Genomic DNA, 26,243 nt, shown 5'->3' with positions numbered 1-26,243 from the left:
TTAGCATATTTTTTGAAAAAATTTACAGTTTCAAAAATTTCTTTGAATTTTAAACAAATTTGGTTTTTTGTGTCTCAATTTTAGAGTTCATATCAGGGGTCAATAATTCGAGACTCAAAGAAACCTTAGATTTGAAAGATTTGATCATATCTTTCAACCGGCTAGGTATTTTGATCTGAAATTTTTTTGGTAGGATTTTGATGCATCAGAAAAGCTTAGATCCAATTTTCAAAATTTTTAAAAATATTTTCGATATTTTATGATTTTTCATGAAAAATTATTTTTGAGAGTAAATTAACATATTTTTCAGAAAAATTTACAGTTTTGGAAATCTCTTAGAATTTTAAACAAAGTTGGTTCTTTGTTTTTTGATTTTAGAGGTCATATTAGGGGTCAATAATTCAATTTGCAAAAACTGGTCTATTTTAACAAAATGACTTCCTATGGCACAAATTAAAAGATCTTTTCAAAATTCTAACATTTTTGGAAAGCTCTCTGATTTTTGATAGGGGTCACTTTTTTGTATTTTAAGTTTTGGATCCGAGTTCATATCATATAGATGTGATCTTTATGACTAGGTCAAAAATCAATTGAAAAAAATGGCATTTAATGAATAGCTTGCATTTAATTTTTACAATGAATCAATGCATGATGTGAGGTTTCATTTGGGTTACTTGCTGATTATTATCACTCTTAAAAATCAGATTTTTAGATCTAACTCTATTTTTGTATGAGTTGACATATATTGCATATCTTGTGTTAGCTTGTTTTGTTTGTTGCTTTGTTCGTTGCGAGCGAGCGTTCAAGCGTAAAAAAAAGGTACAACAAAGAAAAGACACATTGCAAGGATTACCAAGTATTTTGTTTGATCTCTAAAACATTTAGATTTGGGATTAAAATTAAACCTCTCATGTGTTTGGCTTGAGTGTTTTACATGCTTTCATAAAACACATTTCAATTGATGCTCTTAATGGGAAATGAATGAACATAGATTTGCTTTCATACAAATTTGTGTAAGTGAATGCTTGTGTTTAAACCTTAAGTAATTCTTGGTTCCACTATCAAATATCTCATTAAGTGATTGAGGGCATGGATTCATTCCTTGTTTACATAGGGAGTTGAATGCACCACTTTGTGGACTCACTCTATGTTTACTTGAAAAGTTAAATATTCCATTGTTCAACCCTTTTTCATTTGTAAGTAGTATTGATTAGCAGTCTTAGATTACTTGTGATTGATCTAGATTTCTATCTTAGCTTATTGGACTCGCTAATCCGTCGACCCCTCATTTTTGCCCCGTGGTTGCAAGATCAGTGCCACATTAAGGGGGAGGGGTCTACAGGAAAGAAGTGTTAATTGCTCCACTAGGCAACCCTTTTGTGCTTTTTGGAACTCACTTGTTTTCTAAGGTGTGGACTCACTTTGAGTTGGTGTGAAGAGTTAAATGTTCCACTTTTGGACTCACTTTGAGTTGGTGTGAAGAGTTAAATGTTCCACTTTTGGACTCACTTTGAGTTTGTGTGAAAGCTTAAATGTTCCACTTTTGGACTCGCTTCACATTCTCTTGAAGGGTTAAATGTTCCACTTTTGGACTCGCTTCACATTATCTTAAAGGGTTAAATGTTCCACTTTTGGACTCACTTCACATTTACTTGAAGAGTTAAATGTTCCACCTTTAGTGCTCTAAATACTTTTGATAGTGAATTACTTAGTTTTTATTTCTAGGAGGCCTGCTTGGGGATTTCATCACCCCTTGGGACGACCTCAACTCCTGTGTTCTGGCGGAGTATAAATATCAGGAGGTGAATCCAAATCCACCTCTCTTGGGAATTGAGTTTGATATCACTCTTGGCTAAGCATCAAAGAACTTTATACCTTTGAGAAGTGAAGGAGGAGATTTGGGTTACCGTCTCCCCCTGGCTGTGTGATTTTGGATTCTTCTCATCTACAGATTTAGGCCTCACGTACCTTGTGTATATCGAGGACTCCTTTTAGAAAGCCAAGTATATCCTTGTAGACAACCTGTTAAAACATTGTCAAGAACATACACAAGTAGAACCTTTAAGGAGTAGAAATACTAAGTCACTATACTTGTTCATGCGCAAGGTTGCTTTGCCCCTTGCTCATTGTTTGAAGACTATTTTCTTGAAATCCCTGTTTGCTATCTTGTGTGCTTGGTTCATGATAAAGAATCTATTGATACATCTAGTTGGATATTTAAAATGAACAAAATATGAGTTCTTGAGTTGAGACTTTACGATCGAATAACTTTGTTATCCAATTATTTCTAGTCTCCCTAGGTTGGTCCTATTTGGATTAGGCTACTTACCCCATTGTTAGAAGTCTTTTTGTACCTTAGGTTATTGTGCTTTGACTTCTTGAATTAGTAGTCATTGATTTCACAAGAGATCTTATTTGGAGTCGGTGAGTTAGAAACCGTCCTTGTTGAGAAAGATATACAATTGGATTCTTTGATATTACACTTGGAGAGTCTTAGTAATCTCTTGTCCATTCACTTTCATAAAAAAAATCAATTTTAATTATTTATAATTTGGTTAAATCATTCTCCTGGTCCATATGTGCTAGGGTATTCACCCAAATTTGTGAGCACCTCTGTGGCAGTGTTGGTTTATGCCTATTGCAAAATTCTATCTTATCACATCTCTTTTGGACAAGTTAGTGCTTTTACTATCCTAGTTTGGTACCAATGTTTCTTAGGGTTATCCTATCAATTAGTACCTTTTCTTTCATGCCGGTTACAACAAGATATCAAGTAGATCAAGGAAAGCAACCTCAAGTTGTCTTTAAACAATTACCTTTAGTTCAAACTCGTAGAAGACATAAGGGAAAGGAACCTGTGTCTATTCAATCACTTGAGAGTATTTTAGAAGTTTTGTGTGACCCTAGTGGTGATCTTATTGAGTTGAGTACACCCTTAGCATCACCTCATTTAGCTATGGATATGAGTTTTACAAGAGCTCCATATAAGAAGAATCAAAGTAGTGAGTATAATGTTGACCTTTTGAGTGGTGATCCCAATCGTGGAAGTAGAAAAACTTCACTCCTTATTGAGGATATGTATTTGGATGCACATCAAAGGGAAGAGAAAATGAAACATTATGCATATCAAGAAGAGGAAGCCCAACATGATGATCAAAGTAGTGAGCCTTCTAGTGCTCGCGTGAATGCAAAATTTACTGGTAACCGGTTTAGATAATCAAGACCATGTACACCACTCATGACACCGTTAGGTTATGCAAGTGGAAGACTCAAAGCAATTGATCATGAAAGAAAAGCCCTTCTAGAAGAACAAGCTAAGAAGGAAGAACAATTTCAATGCCTAGAGGAAGAAAGGCAAGTTATTATTGAGATGGAAAGAAAATTTCGTCAAGAAGAACAAAACTTTTTCAAGACTTCACAACTTGACAATCAATTAAAAAATGTGCACATTGGTGGTGGAAACAACTCTCCCCCATCTACCCCTCCCAAGACTCCACAAAGTGGGAGATATTCAAGAACATCTTCACAATCTCCTAGTCCTAGAGGAAGGCAAACTTCAACACATGATTATTATAGGAGACCAACATCTCCTAGAGTTTCAAGAAAACCTTCACAACAAGCTCATCATGGTTCACAATATGGAGGTGGTAGCTCCAAATTTGAATATAATTCTTATGATTTCGTGGCTATACCACAAGATCCACATTTTCAGCAATGTATGGAAGCATATATGGACCAAAAAGAAGATGCATGCTTTCAACGTTTAATCAACAACGGTGCTAAGGTCCCTTACAATTTTGATGTGGATAAAAAGATTCAAAAGCATGATCCTTCCATGAAAGAAGAAATTTATGAATTGAAGAAACAAATGAAGAAAATATCGGCACCCAAAGAGTTCTTTTTCGTTTGATTCAATTTGTCCAAATCCTTTTGATAAGAGTGTTGACATGAAAGATTTTCCTAGAAAAGTTGAGATCCCCCAATATGATAAATATGATAGAAATGGGGATCCAAATGATCATGTGCGTCAGTTCTATACTATGAGTTTTGAGTTTCATCATGAGGACTCATATCTTATGAGATTATTTCCAAGGAGTCTTAAGGCTCAAGCCATGGAATAGTTTACCAATATAAATCCTCCTGTTAAGACATTCCCTGAGTTAATTCAAAGATTTGTTCAACACTTTTCATACAATCTTTCACGATCTGTCTCACTTTTGAACTTATGTCACACAAAGAAAAATCAAGGAGAACCCTTTGTTACTTTCTTGCAAAGATGGAGAGGACAATGCTCTCGTTATTCTAGGACTATTCTTGAGAAAGAAAAGATTGAAATCCTCATTAGTAATATGGTTCCTAAGATGAAGTATGATGTTAAGAAGATGGTTTTTGAATCCTTTGATACCATGATTGAAGTTGTATTTAGAATTGAGGATGTTTTGAGAGAGCAAGGTATTTTGACAAAAAATGGAAACAACAACAATAATGGTCATAATAACAACAACAGCAAGGATAAAGGAAAGAACATAAATTGGAATAAGAACAAACAAGTGGTCAATGATGGAGTTGTGGATTCCTCAGACCCTAAAGAACAAGTTGTTCTGCATTTGGTTAGTGCTAATCAATAGAGTAACAAACCAAGATATCAAGAAAGGTCTAAAGGAGAGAAACGTAAATTTACACAATTAGGTGAGGCATATGAAGAGATATTCACAAAGCTCCTTGCACGTGATCTTGTGCACCCTTATGATGCTGAAAAGTTCTACATACCTAAAGTTAAGCCATGGTGGTGGGATGAGAAGGCTTATTGCAAGCTTCACAATGGCATTGGACACAATATTGAAAAATGTGGGAGATTCAAGCATATTGTTCAAGATCTTATTGAGAATGGAAAGCTTAAAATAAATGGACTAAATACCAATGCTGATCACATAGCATTCAAAGAGCCTTTGCCCAAGTATGAGAAAGGGGAAGCTTCCCACCCTAAGAATGTCAGGGCTGCAATCAATTATACTTATACAAATGCAGAAAATGTTGTCAATATGCTTGAGGTTGTAGAAGAAAGTGTCAACATGATGGAAGATAAAGATCCCAATGGTTATAATTTAAATTTGAACTCTCCTACCTTTGGCGAAAAGCCTATTTTGGTACTAAGGGGTGCTCACTCTAGAGAGTCATCTCAAGGTTCCCTTGTCATTAGAGGACCCAATTCAAACCAGTCAAGTAAACCTAAGAAAGTGTCTTCCCAAAGTCTCAATGTTGTTACACGAAGTCAAGGTCCCCTTGTTATCAAAGGACCTAGTTCAAACCAACCAAGTAAGCCAAAACAAGTGCAATACAAGAATGTTCCTTCAAAACCAGTGGTTAATCCCAAGTCAAATTATAATCTTGTTGATCAATTGCAAAGAACTCCTGCTCAAATTTCAATCTTTGAGCTTTTAGAGTTGTCTCCGAGACACAAGCAGGTCCTTGAGGATGCTTTGCACATGGTGAACGTCCCCAATAATTTGGACATTGATCAATTCTAGAACATGGTTAATCATATTTGCAAGCCCTCATTATCTTTCCTTTTCAGAGGAAGATGATAAATCTTTGAGCCATCCACACAATCTTGCCCTTCATATTGAGGTTATGATACATAGGACCCGTGTTAGGCGTGTGTTGATAGATGGGGATGCTGGGCTTAATATTTGTTCTTTGAGTCTTTTAAAGACATTGGGATCTATAGAACATGTTATTGATAGCAAAAGAAAGATTACTATCAAATCTTATGATGAGGCAGAGAGAAGTTCAAAGGGGTTGGTTGTCCTTCCTGTTATGATTGGCCTTGTGGAAAAGATGTTTTATTCCAAATAGTTGATGCTGGACCCCTTGCATACAAAATTTTGCTTGGTAGACCATGGATTCATGATATGCAAGCAGTACCATCTACTTATCATCAGTGTGTTAAGTTTCCTTACAATGGAATAGAGATATGTATTCCAGGGGATAACACTTTTTCTATCAACTCAATTTCAGCAAGTGCTCATGTTCCCCTTAATAGACAAGCAGATGATTTTAATGCAGTTTTAGCTGATTGCAAGAACAAGTTTAAGTCCATAGACCTTGGCATGGGGGAATATCAACTTAACTCCCTTGCTGCATTACCAGTTTCACCTAGGTCTTATGGTAAACCTTCACAAGAGATGAAACCTTCCTCTTCAGCTATGACATTATTTGACACATTTTTATAGTCATCAGTGCCTATTCAAGATGAGAAAGAAGATGTGGTTGTTAAAGATTGGATTTATAGAGAAGAGAAGTATATGCACAATGAAGATTTCACTCCTTCACCTAATGCTTACGGAAGAGGGTATTCTTTTGTTAAGAAAATGGGTTATCCTAGACATGGTCCTCTTAGTAATAGATTGGATGTTAGAGCTGAACCCCTTGATCATCAACTTTTTGGATGCAAGTCTAAGAATTCAATCGGCCTAGGGTATGTGGATCGCAGTAAGAATGTTGCTTCTATCCTTGATAAGTCAAATACTGAAGAAGAACAAGAACACATACCTAATTCAAAAAACCAACAAGATATGTGTGAAGATTGGGTCCCTTCTATTAATCTCCTTTGGGGAGATTTAGATAATCTAGTATCTCATGAGACAGTTGCCAATTTAGAACAAGAAAGTGTGACTCTTGATAGTATTGAAGCTTCCACATCTAGACATCCCAAGCATTCATGGTGTAAGCATCCTAGTTGAGATTTTGAAATAGATTCCAACGAGTATGAATAGGATTCTTTCTCAGAATCTTCCACAGTTGATATGGATGTTGATGTTGTTCATACATATAGTTCTCAACCTGAGTTATTTAATGAGTCACGTGTAGGACTAGAGGATTTGAACTCACATGTTGCCTTAGTGGATGATTTTTCACTTTTGAGGATGAATCTCAATTTGGGTAGTTTAGGAAGTTACTTGACAGACCTTGAATCTTCAATCACTAGAGATATCATCCATATTCACAATCTTGAACCTGTCATTGATTTATCCCTTGTTCATCCTGACCTAATTGATTAGTCCCAACGCAACCAAGAACCTGAAATCTTAACATTTCAAAATGACTATGAAATAGCCTATTATTTGAATGCCATTGAACCTATAGTCTCTTCCACCAGTGAACTAGCTGCTAGTATGACAGAGCTAGATATCAAGTACCTTAGTCACAAAATAAAGAGAAAAGAAAAGAAAAAGAAAAGGAGTTCTAATGGCAAAAACCACTATGTGGCAGTGTCAGAACCAAAAAAAGTAAAAAGAAAGGACATATCCAAGGGTGAAAACCTCTCTAAGGCACCTAAGGATGAGGTACTTGATTCTCTTCCTAGTTATTTTCAAGATAGATCTTCAGTACTTATTGAACCAACACAAGCAGTCAATTTGGGTATGGATGAAGCTCCAAAAATGGTACATTTGGCTCAGTCTTTGTCATCACAAGAAAAAGAAGCCTATACTAAATTCTTACAAGAAAAGAAGATTAATTTTTCATGGACTTATTCAGATATGCCAGTGTTGGACACTAATCTTATTATGCATCACTTATCCATAGCTCCAGGTGTTAAACCAGTTAAGCAAAAATTGAGAAAAATGCATCCTCACATAGCTCTCTTAGTCAAGGCAAAATTAGAGAAACTTCTTGGTGCAAAATTCATAAGAGCTATTGCCTATTCCGAATGGATATCAAACATTGTACCAGTTTCAAAACATGACAAAACCATTCGAGTTTGCACAGATTTTAGAGATGTTAATAAAGCATGCCCAAAGCATGATTTTCCACTTCCTAATATAGACATGATAGTGGATATGACCGTGGGTTATGAGATTTATTCCTTAAATGATGGTTTTTCTGGATATAATCAAATTAAGATAGCTCCTGAAGACCAAGAAAAGACTGCATTTACTTGTGCATGGGGTACCTATTGTTGGAATGTTATGCCTTTTGGATTAAAAAATGCAAGAGCTACCTATCAATGAGCTATGACAACTATTTTTCATGATATGATGCATAAAAACATGGAAGATTATGTGGATGACACCTTGGCCAAGTCTAAGAAAAGAGATACACACTTAGATGATTTAGAAGTCATTCTAGATCGTATGGAACAATTTCAACTAAGGTTAAATCCTAAAAAGTGTGCATTTGGAGTCACCTCTGGCAAATTACTAGGATTCATTATTTCAACAAAAGGGATAGAGGTGGATCCTTAAAAGGTTCAAGCGATTGTGAATATGCCACCTCCTAAAAACATTAGTCAAATGAGGAGTCTTCAAGGATGTATTCAATCTATAAGGAGGTTTATTTCACAATTGGAAAATAGAGCTCAACCTTTCAACAAAAACTTACAAAAAGAAGTCAAATGTATATGGACTGATGAATGTCAGTAGAGCATGGACCAGATCAAGAAATACTTGGCAAATCATCCTATTTTAATGCCTCCTATCCTAGGGAAACCACTTATCCTATACATTTCAACAACAGAATCTGCCTTGGGGGCATTATTAGCTCAACTTGATGAACATGGGAAGGAAAGAGCAATATATTACATTAGTCGTACTCTTGTTTCATATGAGGTTAATTACACCAGTATTAAGAAAGCTTGCCTCACAGTTGTGCTTGCTTCCCAAAAGTTACGACATTATATGCTTGCACACACTATACACCTCATAGAAAAAATAGATCCACTCAAGTACTTACTATGTAAGGCTGCCCTCATAGGTAGACTTTCTAAATGGATGATGATCCTTTCAGAGTTTGACATAGAGTACATTGAGCGTAAAGCAATCAAAGGACAAGCCATAGCAGATTAGGTTGATTTTGCACTACAAGATGATGCACCTATTCAAGTTGATTCCCCAGATAAACACCTCATGTATATGACTGAAAGAACATGGAAGATGTTCTTTGATGGGTCCTTTATGCAAAGTGGTTCAGGAGCTGGTGTGTTGTTTGTTTCTCCTCATGGGTACACAATTCCTAAATCTTACAAGCTATTATTTCCATGTACAAACAATATTGTTGAATATGAAGCTTTAACAAATGGACTTAAAATGGCCATAGAATGGAGAATTATAGAGTTACAATCTATGGAGATTCACAGCTGATAATCAACCAAGTCAATAACGATTGTCTAACAAAAAATGATAAATTGGTACATTACAAGAAAATGGTTGATTCCTTGAGACTCTACTTCACATTCGTCTCATTTCAACAAATCCCTCGAACAGAAAATAAGGCAGCTGATGCTATGGCTACACTTGCTTCACTTCTTCAATTAGAGCAACATGAATCAAGATTTGAATTCCTGGTGGAAGAGCTACATCACCCTATCTATGATTCCCAAGAAAGTCATGTTATTTGTACCCTTGTTGGTCATGATTCATCTCGTTATGGTGCCATTTACTCATACATTCATGATGGAATTATACCTAAAACCTTTAATTGATATGAACGTAGAAACCTTATTCGAAATGATTCTCGTCATTCCCTTATCTCTGGTGATTTGTATAGGAAGGGTCTAGATGGAACACTTCTTAGATGCTTGAAAAGGATGAATCTAATCAAGCGTTAGTTGACATCCATTAGGGTATTTGTGGGGGACATTCTAATGGTCTTTCCATCACTCAAAGATTGCTTAGGGCGAGATACTATTGGGCCACAATGCAGATTGATGTAGTAGCTATTGCAAAGTCATGTGAAAAATGTCAAAAACATGGTAACTTGATACATACTCCAAGTAGGGAGCTCATTCCTTCTATTTCTCATTGGCCATTTCAGCGTTGGGCCTTTGATCTTGTTGGGCAAATTCATCCCAACTCATCATTTGGACACAAGTTTACTATCACTACCACTGATTATTTCACTAAATGGGTAGAAGCTGTCCCACTTTCTGTTGCCTCGGGTAAGGCAGTTTCTCTATTTATTTTGAATCATATTATCTATAGATATGGAGTGCCTTCTAAGATATCACTGATAATGGAGGTTAGTTTAAAAATAAGGACCTTAAGCAACTCTGTAAGAAGTTCAAGATAAAACAACATTGGTCCTCTATTTATTTTCCGCAAGGAAATGGTCAAGCAGAAGCATCAAACAAAACCATTCTTAAAATCTTGCATAGAACAATTCATAAGAATGGTAGAGATTGGCATTTACAAATAAATCCAGCTTTGTGGGCCTATAGAATGAGTATTCGCACTCCTACTGGGGCTACTCCTTTTTCCCTTACATATGGTGTTGAAGCAATGTTACCTTTAGAGGTTGAGATTCCTTCCCTTAGAGTTTCTCTCAAAGGTCTAGTTTCAAATGAAGACTACCGTGCAATGAGACTTCAAGAGTTAGAACTTCTAGATGAGAAAGGACAAGCATCATTTGACCATATGAGGGTCTATCAAAAGCATATGTCAAAAGCATTTAACAAAAAGGTTCACCCTAGAGAGTTCCAAGTGGGAGATCTTGTCCTATGTGTGAATCATAAGAATCAACAGAATAGAGATCAAAAGGGTAAGTTTGAACCTAATTGGCTTGGACCTTACATTATCACAACATCTTTTGGTTCTGGTGCTTATTTACTATCTACAGCAAAGGGAGAGCAGCTCCTTGATCCTATAAATGTCTTGCACTTGAAGAAGTTCTATCCATAATGCCTATTCTGTCTAGGGGCATCTTTGTATATATTTATTGATCCTAAAAAAATAAAAATAAAAATGATATATTTCAAAAATCTAAAAAAATGATATATTGTAAAAAAGTCTAAAAATTGAAAAATGTCCTGAAAAAAATGATCTTCTTAGTGACAACCTAGCAATAGGCACTTTGATATATCTCCAAAAAAATTATATATTCCAAAAATTCAAAAAATAAAATAATAAAAAAATAAAATAAAATTCAAAAACAATAAAAAAAATTTGAAAAAGTTCCTTGGTGAAAACCTGGAAACAGGCGCCTTGGTAGCAAAAATACAAAAAAAATATAAAAAGTGCTGAAAAAAAAAAGAAAAGAAAAAAGAAAAAGAACCCAAGTGGTGAAAACCTGGAAACGGGCGCTACTTGAGGCCTTTGCACCCCTATTTCTTAGCGCATGTCCTCGACACTTAGCCTTTCTCCATCATGCCTTGTCCTTGCTACCTTGGTTTGGAATTGGTCTTTGTCTAGGGGGCATAACTATGTTAGCTTTGGTCTCTTGGATGTGTTAGTTTTTAGGACACCTCGTAAACAGTGTTTTTCAACACCACCCCAATTGTATTTTTCAATACAACCTTTGACATCGAGTGTTTTTCAACACTTATTGGTTTGGTCTTACCCAGTATCATCATGTGATCTTCCCTTCCTACAAGCATTCGATCCTTATCTTCCAAACTCAGTATCAGTTAACACACTTAAATTTTAAATGCAACACTTAATGCTTGACTTATGTCATGATTTTTTTCTTTATGTGCTGACTATTATTGATTTTTGTTGAGTGTCCTTATCTGATAAGTCTCTCCATGATGCATCGCTAGAGGACTTGGGGCATGAGACATGTTTTTATTTATTTTTTTCTTGCGGGTGTGGTCTTGAAACTCTAGAGTGTCTCTTGTTGTCCCCTTGAAACACTTAGGAGATTTGAGGCATCATCCTTGATTGTTTTTGCACAACCATTCTTATGGTCATCTTGGCATCTATGCCTTGATGCGAGCATGGTTTTGCTACATTAAATTGGGTAAGCTAACATCGAAGTCATCTTGACCTTTATGTCTTTGATGCTTATGTTAGAATCTTTCCACATTCCAATCCGATATAAATTACATTCATATCTTTATAGTTGCACTTGTGACTAGTGATGATTATGTGATTTTTGATGTCCGTTAATAATGGCCCAATGATGAAAATAAGTTCTTTTACGTTCTTTAATGAATGATGAACACAAAAATCCTATGTTACAGTTGCTCCTTTGCAAGTACACCTTTGCATTTTCATGTAGCTTGCATTATTAGACTTCATGTTAGTTTGCATTTTTAGGCTGCATTACGAGTTTGAGAGGGTTCTCCCTTCATCTTTATTATGGACTTTTAATCAACAATGGTCACGTTTTGATCTTCATTTCCTTATCTTCTTTCGTGATCTCAATCAAAATTTCTATCTTAAATAGTTGATTGATTTTGGGGCATTTTCTTTTCTTCTTTCTGTTTCTTTCCATATCTTCCATTTTCTTTTTCCCCACTTCTTTTCTTCTAAATCACCTTTGGGGCATAATATTTCATGCTTGATGATCTACCTTGGTTTTATGATTTTTATATCTTTCATCTTACATCAAGAAACTTATCTTTTGTTTGATTTGACCAAATTTAGCAATTTGTTGTTTCTCCTCTATCTCATTTCGATTTCGATCACGAGGGGGCAGTAATTATCAAATTCAATCTTTGATTTAGTTTTATCAATTTTATCCTTGATTTTTTCAAGTCAAAATTTATTTGTATTCTTTGTCCTGTTGTGTTCCCGATTCGACCACACATCTGGGTTGTTTTGTGATCCCAAATCGACCTCACACTTCAATTTCTTTCTTTGACTACATGTGTTCCCAAATCGATCACACATTAGTCAAAGAGGGGCAAATGTATGCACCCTAAAATGGTCGCCTAGACTATGGGCCCCCATTATTCAATTTATCAATTTATCAAATTTCCTAAATCAATGGTATGTAATATTTTATTAAATCAATTCAAATCAATTTCCTTGATTAAATTCAATTTTTTTTATTTCTAAGATTGATCATTTTATCCTAAGTCTTATTTAGTTAAAAGAACTTGCTCTCTTTTAATTAAATAAAATAAGTCCCCGTTTAATTAAAAGAAAACCTCTCTTTTAATTAAATAGTTCATCCACATTTAATTAATTAAGAGAAAAACCTCTCTTTTAATTTAATTAAATAATTCCTATTTAATTAAAATAACTTGCTCTCTTTTAATTAAATAAAATAAGTCCCCATTTAATTAAAAGAAAACCTCTCTTTTAATTAAATAGTTCATCCACATTTAATTAATTAAGAGAAAAACCTCTCTTTTAATTTAATTAAATATTTCATATTTAATTAAAAGAACTTGCTCTCTTTTAATTAAATAAAATAAGTCTCCATTTAATTAAAAGAAAACCTCTCTTTTAATTAAATAATTCATCTACATTTAATTAATTAAGAGAAAAACCCCTCTTTTAATTTGATTAAATATTTCCTATTTAAATAAAAGAACTTGCTCCCTTTTTATTAAATAAAATATCCCACTTAAATCTCTTTTTGATGAAAAAGGAGTTAAAACAAATAAAAAATTAAATAAATCTTTTATCTACACTTAATATGGGACTTATCTTCATCCTTTCTCCACTTTCTTCTCAACCACTCCACTTTTCTCATTGGTGGGTCTTTAGTTCACATGGATCATTATTTCTCCACCCTTGATTAAATTTTTTTCCTCTCAATCTAGATTGTCTAATCTTCTTTATAAGGGAGAGTCCTCTCCTCATTTTTGAGACACCCATTATTATGCTATTGTTATGTTGCAGGTTTGGAGAGTAATTTTTGAAGAACGAGTTTTGAATATTAAAGTTTTTGTGGAGAAATTCTATCTTCTTGTCTTATTCTCTCTTGCATGCATGGCTTCCATCATCATGATCCATACTTTGATTTTCATGTTAGTTTAGATCTTGCATTGATAGATTAGATCTTTCTTTCATAGATTAGATCGGCATTGTTATTTCTTTTCATAGATTAGATTTCATTTCTTGCATTGTTTTGCATTGTTATCATTTAGATTAGTTTTTTTTCATTTCCATTTGCATGCATATTAGATCATTGAATCTCTTGTTTCGTGGTGTACTTGTATGGGCACAAACTACGTCAGACTGAGGGCCTCCATTACAAACCCCTACACTCCATGAATAAGGAGCTATGAGTCACCATTCGAGACCTCATTTTTGAGAAATCTTGAATATAATGACTCATAGAAGTGTGCTCACTATTTAGGCATACAATTGGTTTTGTTCTATCTTTTGATGCAAACTTTAGCACATTCTTTAATTATTCCTGATGAACGTACTGCTTACATAGAATGACATGACAATTAAAAGAATCCCTAGTGGACATGAGGATGATCTTCAATAGATTTCATGGTGGGATACTTGTAAAAGATAATGATAAACAAAGTTCAAATAGGCAGTCAATGAAAATGGTTCAAGCACTTAATGAATGGCATATATCTATGTGTTGACATCATCAGTCAAGAAGGCCTTAACCATCCACTCATTTCTAGCCTCCTTTCTATTGAGATTATGTGTGTTACACACATTGCATAATATTTTTTATATTGTATTATGTAATGTTGCACCTAGGAGCACCTAGATGGACGTGCAACATGGAAAGATTCCCATAGGATATACTTGATGAATTGTATTATAACATTGTGATAATATTTGATGTAGTTATTTAATATTCGAGAAACACTAAATGTGGGTTAATTGGTTAGGTAACACATGGTTTTAGCACATAATTTATGTAATACCACTTTGTGACTTTGTGGGACTTGCTACTATATAAGCAGCCACAAGGGTAGTTGTGTTAGGATAAAATCACAGACAGAAATAAAAACTACACGCAAATATAACCAATAACAAAAAATAATAGATCACACATAAATGAACACAAGGTACCAAGATTTAACATGGTTTACCCAATCCTTGGTCTATGTCCACCAAATTGCAAGTCCAATATTATTACAATCCAGTGCTTACAACCTGATTACAATCCATAATCCCTTACAGCTCAATACTGCCGCAAGAAGCAATTTCACATCACAACATAATCATAAAATACCTAACCCTAAACCCTTTTATACAAGTATTTTATGTAATTTTAGGGTTATAATTAATAATTACATGTCAGCCCAAAATCTTGATAAAATAGGGCTCAAATTTTTTTTTCCCCAAATAATTATGGAGGATGTATAGTACTTTCCTGATCAGTCACCACAATCTAACAATCTCCCACTTGGGGATTGATCAGGCTCCACACTAAACAAAAATCTCCCACTTGTAGACTGATCCTGTAACAATACCACTACCACATGGGGCTCCCACTAGATCAAACCACCCTGGACTCTACTATTCTTTTATTCATGTTCAGTCTAGAAGACTAACCGAAGCTAAAGAGGAGTTCAACTCCTCCCTTGTTACAACCTTTGTCAACATATCTGTTGGATTGTCATTTGTATGTATCTTCTCCAGCTTTAATTGTCCATCCTCCAAAATTGATCGAATAAAATAGTACCGCAACTGTATGTGTTTGGTCTTAGAATGCAGAGCTGGATTCTTGGCAAGATGAATGGCACTCTGACTATCTGTGAACAAATAATTATCCTTCTGAGGATGTCCCAATTCTTCCAAGAAGAACTAAAGCCATATCATCTCCTTGGTTGCCTCTGTAGCAGAAACATACTCTGCATCTATAGTGGATAGAGCATTAATCTTCTATAACCTAGAAACTCATCTCATGGCTGCCCCACCAATAGTAAAGACATAACCTGCAGTACTCCTCTTGGTATCAATATCCCCTGCCAAATCTGAGTCAATATAGCCCTGTAAATTAGTAGTAGAGCCCCCAAATTGTAAACACTTATTGGATGTTCCTCTCAAATATTTGAGAATCCACTTGATAGCATTCCAATGCTCAAATCCTAGATGACTCATATGCCTGCTAACGACTCGCACTGCATGGGCAATATCTGGCCTAGTGCATACCATAGCATACATCAAGCTTCCTATAGCTAAAGCATAGGGTACCTTGGACATCTTATCCTCCTCTTCTTGTGTCTTAGGACACATCTCCTTAGTCAATTTCAAATGACCAGGTAAAGGTGTGTTGACAGCTTTAGCATTCTCCATAGAGAAATGTTGCAACACCTTCTCAACATAATCAGCTTGATATAGCGTCAATGTTTTGTTCTTCCTAGTTCTATAAATCTTCATACCAAGGATTTGTTTTGCTGCCCCCAAATCCTTCATAGAAAATTCATGTGCTAACTAGTGTATATACGGTACTTTCCTAATCAGTCATCATAATCTAACAAGTTGTAGAGACAAGACAAAAGGGAGAAAATGCAAGAAAGGAAAGTCGAGCAAGAAAAGGCTTGGCAAGTTACCCAATCGAGCATTTGTGAAGTTTGGAAGCATAGCATGGAATGTGTGGATTCATTCTTGTTCATATGGATTGCTCGGTTGTGGCTATGGATTTGAAGGTTTCTATGGTTGTATTAAAATGGTGTTTTTGCCTAATAATACATGGTGATGTATGCTTTTGGAGGTTGGGTTTGTTCCCTCGATGAGCGTTTCCTAGAGTATATTTTGTGTCACATTTTTGTGGGTATGTTGTATATTCTCTTGCATGTAGATTTCAAGTACATATTTATTTCAGTTCTATTATAGCTTATGTGGAAACAATTGCATTTTAGTTGCAAGCTTCCTTACAAGCAGTATCAGAGCTATGGTTTTGTTGTTTTAACCCTAGATTGAATCCATGGGAATGTGTGAGAGGATTAAAGAAAGGGAAAGATATATGGGTTTTGTATTATGTTTATTGTAGATCTAAGGGTTTTTGGTCTATTGCTATGATGGGTGTTGGCGGATTTTTTGGAATGAAAATTTGTTAGTCAAAATGATTTTTTGGATGTTTCATTTAAATGAGGATTTTAGGGGGTAGCTTGCAGAATTGATGCTCTAAAAAAAATAGACCTCATCATTAGATCCAAGTTGGATTTTCCATAAATTTTGATATATAATATGCCCTAGTTTGGCCATGTTGATAGAAATGCAAAAGGTTTTTAGTTTCAACCTGTGAAGGCCGTCAAATTTAATCTTGTCAAAATTTTCCATCACAAAAACAAATTGCTATGAAAATGGCAAAAAGAGCATCTTGGTAAATGGCCATGACTTTCACTCGAGATATCAAATTTTGGACTTCTTATAGTTGTTGGAAAGATAATTCAGAGCACTACAACTTGGTGTAGGTTTGATTGTATGATTTTGAAATTTTATCCAGTTTTAAGAGCCCAAAAGTTGGATTTTGATTATTTTAAGCAAACATTTGGGCATAACTTGGGCATACAGAGTTGGGTTTTGGACTTTGAATAGTCGATGAATAGTTCTTAGAGAGATCTATACATTGGTTTAGATTTGGTGCAAGTCTGACATGCTTAATTTGGTCATATATTGATTTGAACAGTTTATGATATTTATTGACTATGGTAACATTGTGAGTTTATGACATTGTATGTTTTAGAGATTTGAGTTTGATGTCATTATATACTCTGGATATATTTCAGGTTGGTCTCATGATGCTATAGTTATCAATGATTGATTTGGATATGTATGATGACTTGTTGGGTCTAAAAGTTGTGCAGTATTATAAGCGGTCTATACTTACTAGTTGCATTTATGGCTTGGATATGGGTTGCCTTTGCCAATTGATCTTTCATTATTGATTCATATTTAGATTGATGGCTTGGATTTGGGTTGTCTATGCCCTTAGTTGTATGATTTTTTTATTTTTCTTCATGTAGAGGAGATGAGATGTTGTTGCCAGGTATAGTTATGGTGAAGAATTGCGATTGACAATTCTATGCTGATAAGTTGGACACTTTGAGACTTAGATGCTGGATTCATATATGTGATCATGGTGCAATAGATTTCTGGCCTAACATGACTGGATATATAGCTACTTTTTTGGTGATCATTGGTTTGGATTCTTGATTGGTTATGGTAGTATATATTTTTGGTTGAGGATCATGGTTATTTGGTTTCTTTTGAGGAGCTCATGGTGTGCACTTTGACTTCTTTAATGGTTTTATGTCTTGGTTGATTCTCATGGTTAAAGGATAGTTTCTCACGACAACATCATAGATATCTTGGATACACAGTTTAGTGAGAGCTTGTGATAGTGATGAGGTGACAGTGCAAGATTAGTTCCTAGTTAGGTGTGTATCTTCTTAGTTTGGAGATTTGGTTTCACTTGGTATTGACACTTTGGTTGTGTATGTGTAGACTTAGAGTATCTTCATGTAGGAGATGGATTTTATGATGTCATAGGTAACTCATTACCACAATTTAGTGGGAGTTATTAGCATTTATAGATTTATTGAGTGTTTGTATATTTATTAGTGTCTGGTGAATTTGTTATCTTCATGGTGTGTGGAGATGGTTATTCATGGTGTGTGGATATTGTTACATCTTGAGAACTCATAGGGTTCTTAGTAAAGGTGTGGTTTATTCTTTCATTTAACATGTTATCCTTCATGTTAGGATAGTTCTATTATTATGGCATGGTGTACTCTTGATATGTGTTTAGAGTTTTCACATGTTATGGGGTGAACCCACAATAGTGGGTTACACTTTTTTGGAAGAAAAAATTCCTCCAAAATCGTGCAAGAACCAATTTTTTTTTTCTTAGTTTTGATAGAAATTTTTATAAAAGTTTTGATAGAAACTATTTACTTTCTATCGAAACAAACAATGCTTGAAGTTTCAATAGAAAATTTTGTTGCCACGTAGTTTTGATAGAAACTACATAGATAGTTTCAATCAAAACTATCTATTTAGTTTCTATCAAAACTACCAAGCCCAAATGGGGTTTGTTAACCCTACTCTCGGGCTTGCTAGTTTCGATCGAAACTAGTTAATTAAGTTTCAATCAAAACTATATAAAAAATAGAAACTCCAAATATTGTCACTACGACCCCACATGTCATTTTCGATAGTGGGGCTATAGTTTTGATTGGAAACGTAAAGAGAGGCATCTGAAACTATCAAACTTTGAAAAAAGGTATATTTTTGGTTATTTTACTCATTTTATATGATTTTAGTTTAATTTTATATGTTTTTAGTTTAATTTTATATATTTTTTGTATGTATGTATATATATCATGTATATATGTGTTGAAATTACAATAGGAAAGGTGAACTTTTGAAGGGGGGGTGAATCAACAATTCAAACTTGGACCCATAAAAATTTCACCATACATTCATCTTATGCATTCAATAGATAAACTAAAGTAACATGTAAAGAATATACATCTAAATCATGTAAACATGTAAGCAATCACACACATAACACCAAATATGATCACCCACAAATCCTCCTAGTGAGAAGGTAAAACTAGGGTGGGGATCACACCCACAAATCTTCACTACTGCAATAATAAAGTGTACCCAATGAAGGTTACAATGTTTTGACCATGAAACATGATCTACCTTGTGAAAGGTCTTCCCTGTGAAAGGCTTACAAAGACTGTTAGGTCTCACCTTGTTAGAGGATTTCAAAACTTTGTTAGAAGTGTGCCTTGTTAGAGGAGTTCAACTTACAACTAAATAAGCACCCTGTTAAAGGATTTCATACAGCCTATTAGGACTACTTTATTAAGAGATTTTGATAAAATCACCTATTAGAATGTCTCAGCATTGATCCTGTGATTGGCACTTGCTTGCCTGATGATAGATCACCTCTAAACAATGTCTTCTAGATCCTTCTTTATCAGATGTCTCAATGTTGTATCATTTACTCCATCCTCTATTCTTCTGTAACTCATTCTGCAATTCACTCTTTCTTCATAACTTCTAAGTCACCATGAATGCTCTACAAATTATCATCTTTGCTCCTTCAATATTCATTACACACTCGTTGATAGTTTAGGGTTGTGTCCTCCTTAAGAAGACTAGGAGACTTAGGGTTAGGTATGAATCTACAGCTGAGATTCATCCATTTTGCCTCTTAAACCTTCCCATTTTCTAATTGGTTGCATGTAATTGCATAGGAAATCCAAATAGAGATTCGTCCTTATCTCCAAAATATCGAAATCTATCTTAAGTTGGCTCAAAAATGGTTTATAGAGTTGTTTGTGCCATTACAAACAAATATGTCAAAACTATGTCACTCGACATATGAAGTCTCTGATACTTGGCATGCACTGATCTTTATACTCTGACTTGGCACCTGTATTGCTTGGTATCCACTATTTACTAGGCTCCTGAATCACTCAGCATGATCTATTTGCTTGGCACTTGAGTGACTCAGCACTCATTATAACTTGGCATGGTCTAATATTTATATGTTATGCTCAGCATGTATTACTAGTTCGGCATGAACTAAGTAAATGACTTAAGTGTGTTGAAACTCACTTGTCAAAACCAATATGAGATCAAAAATCTCCCCCTTTGACATGAGTGTCAAAAACACTTGAGTATACATTATCAACCTTGATCTATCAAGCATAACATATCCATGACTCAGCTTATATACAAAACTTCAAAATTTCAAAATTTTGTAATAACTTATATACCTCAAAATTTGATAACTCCCCCTGAGTTAATATGTCTGTTATGTATCCAAAAATATGTACTCCTCTCTAAGCAAATGTGTCTTTGTTGATACACTTTGACTTCAATGAGTTGATACTCTTTCATGATCTCCCTTAGCTAATATCTCTTCATTTTACTCTTTTCTCCTCAAAAAGAATTTCTCCCCCAGTGATGTATCTCCCCCTTTCATATATCTCCCTCTTTCTTTATTCTCCCCCTTTTTGACACTTATGTCAAATGGTCTATACACTTATAGTGTGTTTGTCCAAAAAGGATTTATGGACATCCATTATGATCTTGAGGGCTGCATCCTAGTTATCACATGCAACATCCAATGACTTTAGTTGGATTGCAAGCTCGGTAGCAAGGTGCACTAGACCATCTAAAGTAGAAAGACCGGGGTCTTTCTTCAGTAGAGTTTCAGCATAGCCTAGCTCTTTGTGCAATATCTCCATATGTGGGGTGAGGGATGCTTTTATGCTTGTCAATTTGGCTCTTACGTTAGCCTCATCTATTGTCAATACATCTAATTAACTCTATGATTAAAGTAATGTCCTAAAATGCTTCTCACTCTGAGCTTGATTTTTTGGTAGGCTGGCACCTGACGTAGTAATTTTGCATTCCAGACTCAGAATGTGACTTCTGGTCTCTTGAGTCAAGAGTGTAGGATTACATAGTTTTGTGTACAATGAGAATATATTCTCAAGTACCTTCTTCACATCCTCAACCTTAGTTGCCAATGCAACTTGTGTTAGTGCTATCTCACTAGATATTTTCCCATTCACCTTACTTTGAAACTTCTTTTTTTGACCATTCTAAGAGTTTAGCATTTGTATCAAGGTCTTCATTACTGACCTTCTCCAATATATCTATTAGATATTCTATTAGTGGCTTGGTATCTTCAAGATTTGGTAGATTAAATGCATCTAGAAAGATGTCCTTAATATCTTGAAGTGCTTGCTTCTACCTATGTTCTCTCCTTAGCATTTCTTGATGCTTTTTCCTTTCTAAGGCCTGTTTTAGTATACCTATTTGCTCTAGTTTCATAGTTTTATGATCATACTTAGAAATAATAATTTCTTCATCAAGAGTTATATCTCCATAGTGAATTACCTTTTCAACTTTTGATGAGCTTGGGCTTGGCATTGAGATTTTCAATGGAATAGCTTCTATGCTCATCTTATAAAGAGCTTATGTAGAAGGAGTGCTAGATGTTGGTAAGGCTCCAATGCTTGGATGGCAATTTATTCATTCACCTTCAGTGTTAGCTCACTCTCTTTGGGCTTGCCCTGGTCTATCGCTATGACTTGACTAGCACCTTGTCCCTATGTTGTAGGTATAGATGAATCTATCTATCTTGTTTCCTATTGTCCTACAGTGGTGTCTTTCTCTTCTATTTTCTTCTCAATAGTATCATATTTAAAAATTGTATCAACCTTGGTAGATGTATCTTGTGGCATTAGAAACAAAGGTTGTACATTAGTAACTGAAGGGATGATGGAAGGTGGTTCTTGTGGATTCACCTTTTCCCTTGTGACATCAGTTACTAACTTTTGTAGTTTATCTACACTAACCAAAATTGGATTTTCACAAAGTTTGGCTTCCAATGTAGATTGATCTAGTATCTTCTTCAAATCTTCTATAGTAAGTGGATTGATGTTTTGAGATGATGGATCAAAAACATCATTTACAGTTATAGTTTTAGTTGTATTGGTTGTGTCATGAGGAGGACTAACACTCGGCATTTCTGTGTCATGCACACTCTGTTCTTCTTGTTGCTCAGGCTTAGCTATTGCCTTGTCATCTTCTTTCACTTCTATCTCTCCTCCAACAATGTTGTCTTTTTCATCATCTTCCTTATCACCATCAACCTCTGAAGGACCAGTTTCTCCTTTCTTTGTTTTGGTTAACTCACAAATGAGTTTCCATATTTGTGTTGACTTCTTTACAACATCCTTATTATTTTGTAGAATGCAAAAGGCTCTGTATTTAGGTGTGAACCTAACTGCATATTTCTTTACAACCTTAGTAATTTGTCCTTTAGTCAACTCATGCATTACTTGGGCTAGTGTTGTCTCCCTGATTTATCTTTCCAAATTTAAACAATAATGTCATTTTTTCTCAACTGTGTCATATAGACTTTTAGGTACAGAGTTAGAAAATTCTAGTGGTGTAGTCTTGAACTTTGACATCATGGCATATAATGCCTCTTCCACTTAATTTTTCTCTACTTTACCCAATTTTTCAAAATCAATATGACTAAAGCCTGATAAATTTTCATTGTTCTTTACATTTTCACATAAGTTTTCAAGATCTGAGAGAGGATTGTGACTCACCACCTTGAATTGGTTGTTGTCATCTGACTCTGTCTTCTCTTCATCAGAATTTAGTTGTGCCACATACTTCCTTCTCCATCTTTTATGTTCTTGGCCTCCTTGCTCTATTTTCTTTCTCTTTTCCTTAGCCTTTTGTGTTGTAGCATGTGTGGTGGCTCTTGTTGTAGGTGCAGTGGGCTTTGGCTGACTTAGTTTAGCAACTTTATTTTTCCTTTCCATTGGTTGTGCCTTTGCCTTTCTTTTCTTTTGCTCAGCAAGAGTAGGTACTTCCTTAGCTTCTTCTCTCTTGGAACCTTCAGTTTCCTCCTCTTCCTTGTCTTCTCCCATGACCTGTGTCAATGCTAGGGGTTCTTGACCTTGAGGTTTATTTTCCTCTTCATCCTCTTCTTCTTCTCTCTCTTCCTCCTCGGTATCCTCTCCAAATTTAGCTTTTAATTTCTTTACCAGCTTTTCCTTCTCAATAGCTGATGTAGTTTTCAATTCCATGGTAATCTTGGATTTTACCATTTCATAATTTCCAAAAACTTTTGTAGTCTTATCTACTTCCTCTACTAGTAGAGTTGTTATAGCTATTGAGGCTTCATCTACATTAATTTCATAACCTAATGGTCTCAATCATCTTACCCTTAGTGTGGCAACTTGCACAAATGTGTAGTTAGCATCAACAAGAATATATACATCATTATAATGTATTTCAACTAAAGAAATTGGTATTCTAAGCATCTCCTTCATCAACTTTTTGAAATCTATAAAGTAGCTAGTCATTAAGGATTCAAAATTTTCTCCTAGTTGCTCTATGTACTCACCAATCTATACTGCAACTGATCTATTAGTCTTACATCCCACAGTACCAAAAGAGGGGAATTTTTTTTTGTACATAAAAGAATATACAAATCAATATGGAACCAAACTTGCATTGTACACTCTTGGTTTTCCTTATTACTTCAAGGTTCTCCATCAGTTGTTCCAATTGTAGTTCTACTAGATCATATGTATGATCTTTCTTGACAATCTTATAACCAACATTCACAGCTATATAGGGTACACTATTTAATCTGCTAGATTGGTAGAATTTATGTGTTATTACCTTTACAGAAAAGTTTAATAATGGATCAATGATTGTGTCTATAGTCATACCTCTCTTATTCCATACTACTCTAGTATTCTTTTCAATCACCTCCTTGGAGTCACTCCTTTGTGTATTAGGCCAATCTAGGTTTGGGCAACCAATAACCCTATGAATTATTCTCTTAGTTATTTTAATAGGTCCTCCCTCTAGCCATAAATAACCATCATGAATTTGGCTCAGCACAATTTGCATCCACTCTGTTTTAAATACATTTGGAAAATCTAGGGATCATGTTAAACCCTTTTTCTCAACAATCTTGAATTCTTCTTTTAAAACACCATTATCACACAACCTATTGTATGCACCTCTAATCTCTAGGTCTCCAATGCTTCCTATCTTTCAATTTTAGCATTTCCTCACATCTTATACCATTATCACATTTGGCAGGATCATAGACAATGCACCATAAGGGTCTTGTTTATAAGTGATGTCAGGAATGGCTTTAAACATAGGCTACTTAACTTCATTACTAACTAGTTGAACATTTAAAACTTCCTTCCCTTCAACATTTTTTGAACTCGATGCTATTGTGACAAACTAGGGTTTATGAAAATTTAAACTACACACCTTAATTCTTGATAAATACCTTAGAAATATGATGCATTGCTATGAGGTCACTGCTAAAATATCTACAAATGCTTGGAATGGGTTTCTGAATCGCCTTATGCTCTACTCGTTCTTTCTTAAATTTGAAATGATGAAGAATGAGTAAAAATTGATCAAATACCCTTTGAAAACCTTGCATTTAATGTTGAGTGCTTACATAGTTGTAAGATCAGCATTAACCAATTTCAGGTTCTCTCGGCATCCATTGATATTTCCATCACTCAATAGCTACTACAAGCTCGACATCAACTACCTAGTTTGATAGCTCGACATCTTCTTACATTCTACTAGGCACATATAGGAAACTTTTCATGCTCGGCAACAACATGAAAAACTCAAAGAATTATTTTTGAATTTTTAACAATATCTTGCATCTTTATTCATGATAATGTAATGTAATAGTTTTAGTACCATCACCTTTGGAACTGATGTATGATATAATACTTGAATATCAGTCCTACATACCTCTTGATTGCCTAGTTTGATGAGGTGTGATCACCTGACCCATTGGGTGAAGTGATCCCTTCTCCATTTGATGTGTTGCAATCATATTTCTTTTTCCATGTCTTGTTCATCTCATCTCTGATGTGTTCAACATCTGCCTTACTTTTACCTTTATCAAATTCACAACTTGGTGCCTTTGACCTAGTTGGACAATGCTTACTGATGTGACCAACCTTCAAATAGCTAAAACATGTGGTTTGAATCAACCACCTTCTGTAGTTACCACTGAAGTGTGTCCTAATGTAATTTTTAGGAATATGTCAATATTCTTGACAATAATGACAACTATATCTTATATTATAATCCCAATTATAAGAGTTTTCATTGTTCCTTACCTTTGTTTTCCTGTTTGATGACCACATGGGTTTGGATCTACATTCAAAAGCTTTGTCCATACTTTTGATAGTTGTAACAATATCCTTCAAATCTTTGTGTATGCATGGTCCTAGTTCTACATTCATGTACCTGATGACCTTGCTTGTTGCACTTATAGCAATGAACCATGTTCTTAGGCTTAGTATTTTGATTTACAGTCTTGTTCCTGCACACATTAGCAATATGTCATTTCTTACCACAATTATGACAAGTAGGTTTGAAGTTCTTACCTTTGTTGTTTCTTTCTTCTGTACTTTTGGATGAGTCTCCTTTTTTGGTACTTGTATATCTCAGTCCAGGTGTATCATTGTTAGATCTAAGGGATCTTGGTAATTTCTCAAAGTATTTGATGGCTTCCTTTGGTTTGTTGAAACTTTCAGCAAATTCTTTTTCTCTTTTTAGGTCATTATGTAATTGTTCATTCTGCAACTTCAAAGTAGTTATCTCAATGTCTTTGACATTCAGTTCATAGTTTGCATTCATCATTTGACTTAGAGTATCCAATTGCATGTTGGAAATCTTGGTTATCTCTGATGATTTCTCTTCCAGTCTATTGGCCGAAGTTCTTTTGACTTCTTCAATCATGGCTTTCTTCTTCTGTTCAACTAATTCACATAGCAATATAGCTTGTGATTCTTGTTCTAACTTCAGAATTTTGATTTCCTTAGCTTGAATTTTGTTCTTTTCCATTAGATCTACAACTGCTACATCAAATTCATTTGAGTCTCCATTTAAAAATAGTTTAGTAGTATTTATCTCTTTGTATTGTGTGTCATTCTCTGCAATAGCAATTTCTTTCCTTCTCTTTAAGGAACTCTTTAAAGCTTCTCTTGCTTCATTCAATTGATGTAGAATGAGATGTATTTCAATCTCATGATTCTCAATAGT

At 34.8% G+C, this 26,243-nt stretch overlaps 1 pseudogene; it reads right to left on the bottom strand.

The window, feature by feature from the left end:
• The window catches only part of LOC149572392 (pre-mRNA-splicing factor SYF2 pseudogene), a 29,319-nt pseudogene extending 6,092 nt beyond the window's left edge, over positions 1–23,227 (bottom strand).
• Between the last annotated feature and the right edge of the window lie 3,016 nt (positions 23,228–26,243).

The sequence above is a fragment of the Cupressus sempervirens genome, chromosome 2 (genome assembly GCF_028749045.1).
Source record: "Cupressus sempervirens isolate cs-2001-9-10 chromosome 2, ASM2874904v1, whole genome shotgun sequence".
NCBI classification, from domain to species: domain Eukaryota; kingdom Viridiplantae; phylum Streptophyta; class Pinopsida; order Cupressales; family Cupressaceae; genus Cupressus; species Cupressus sempervirens.
This window is presented reverse-complemented; position numbering and strand designations above follow the sequence as displayed.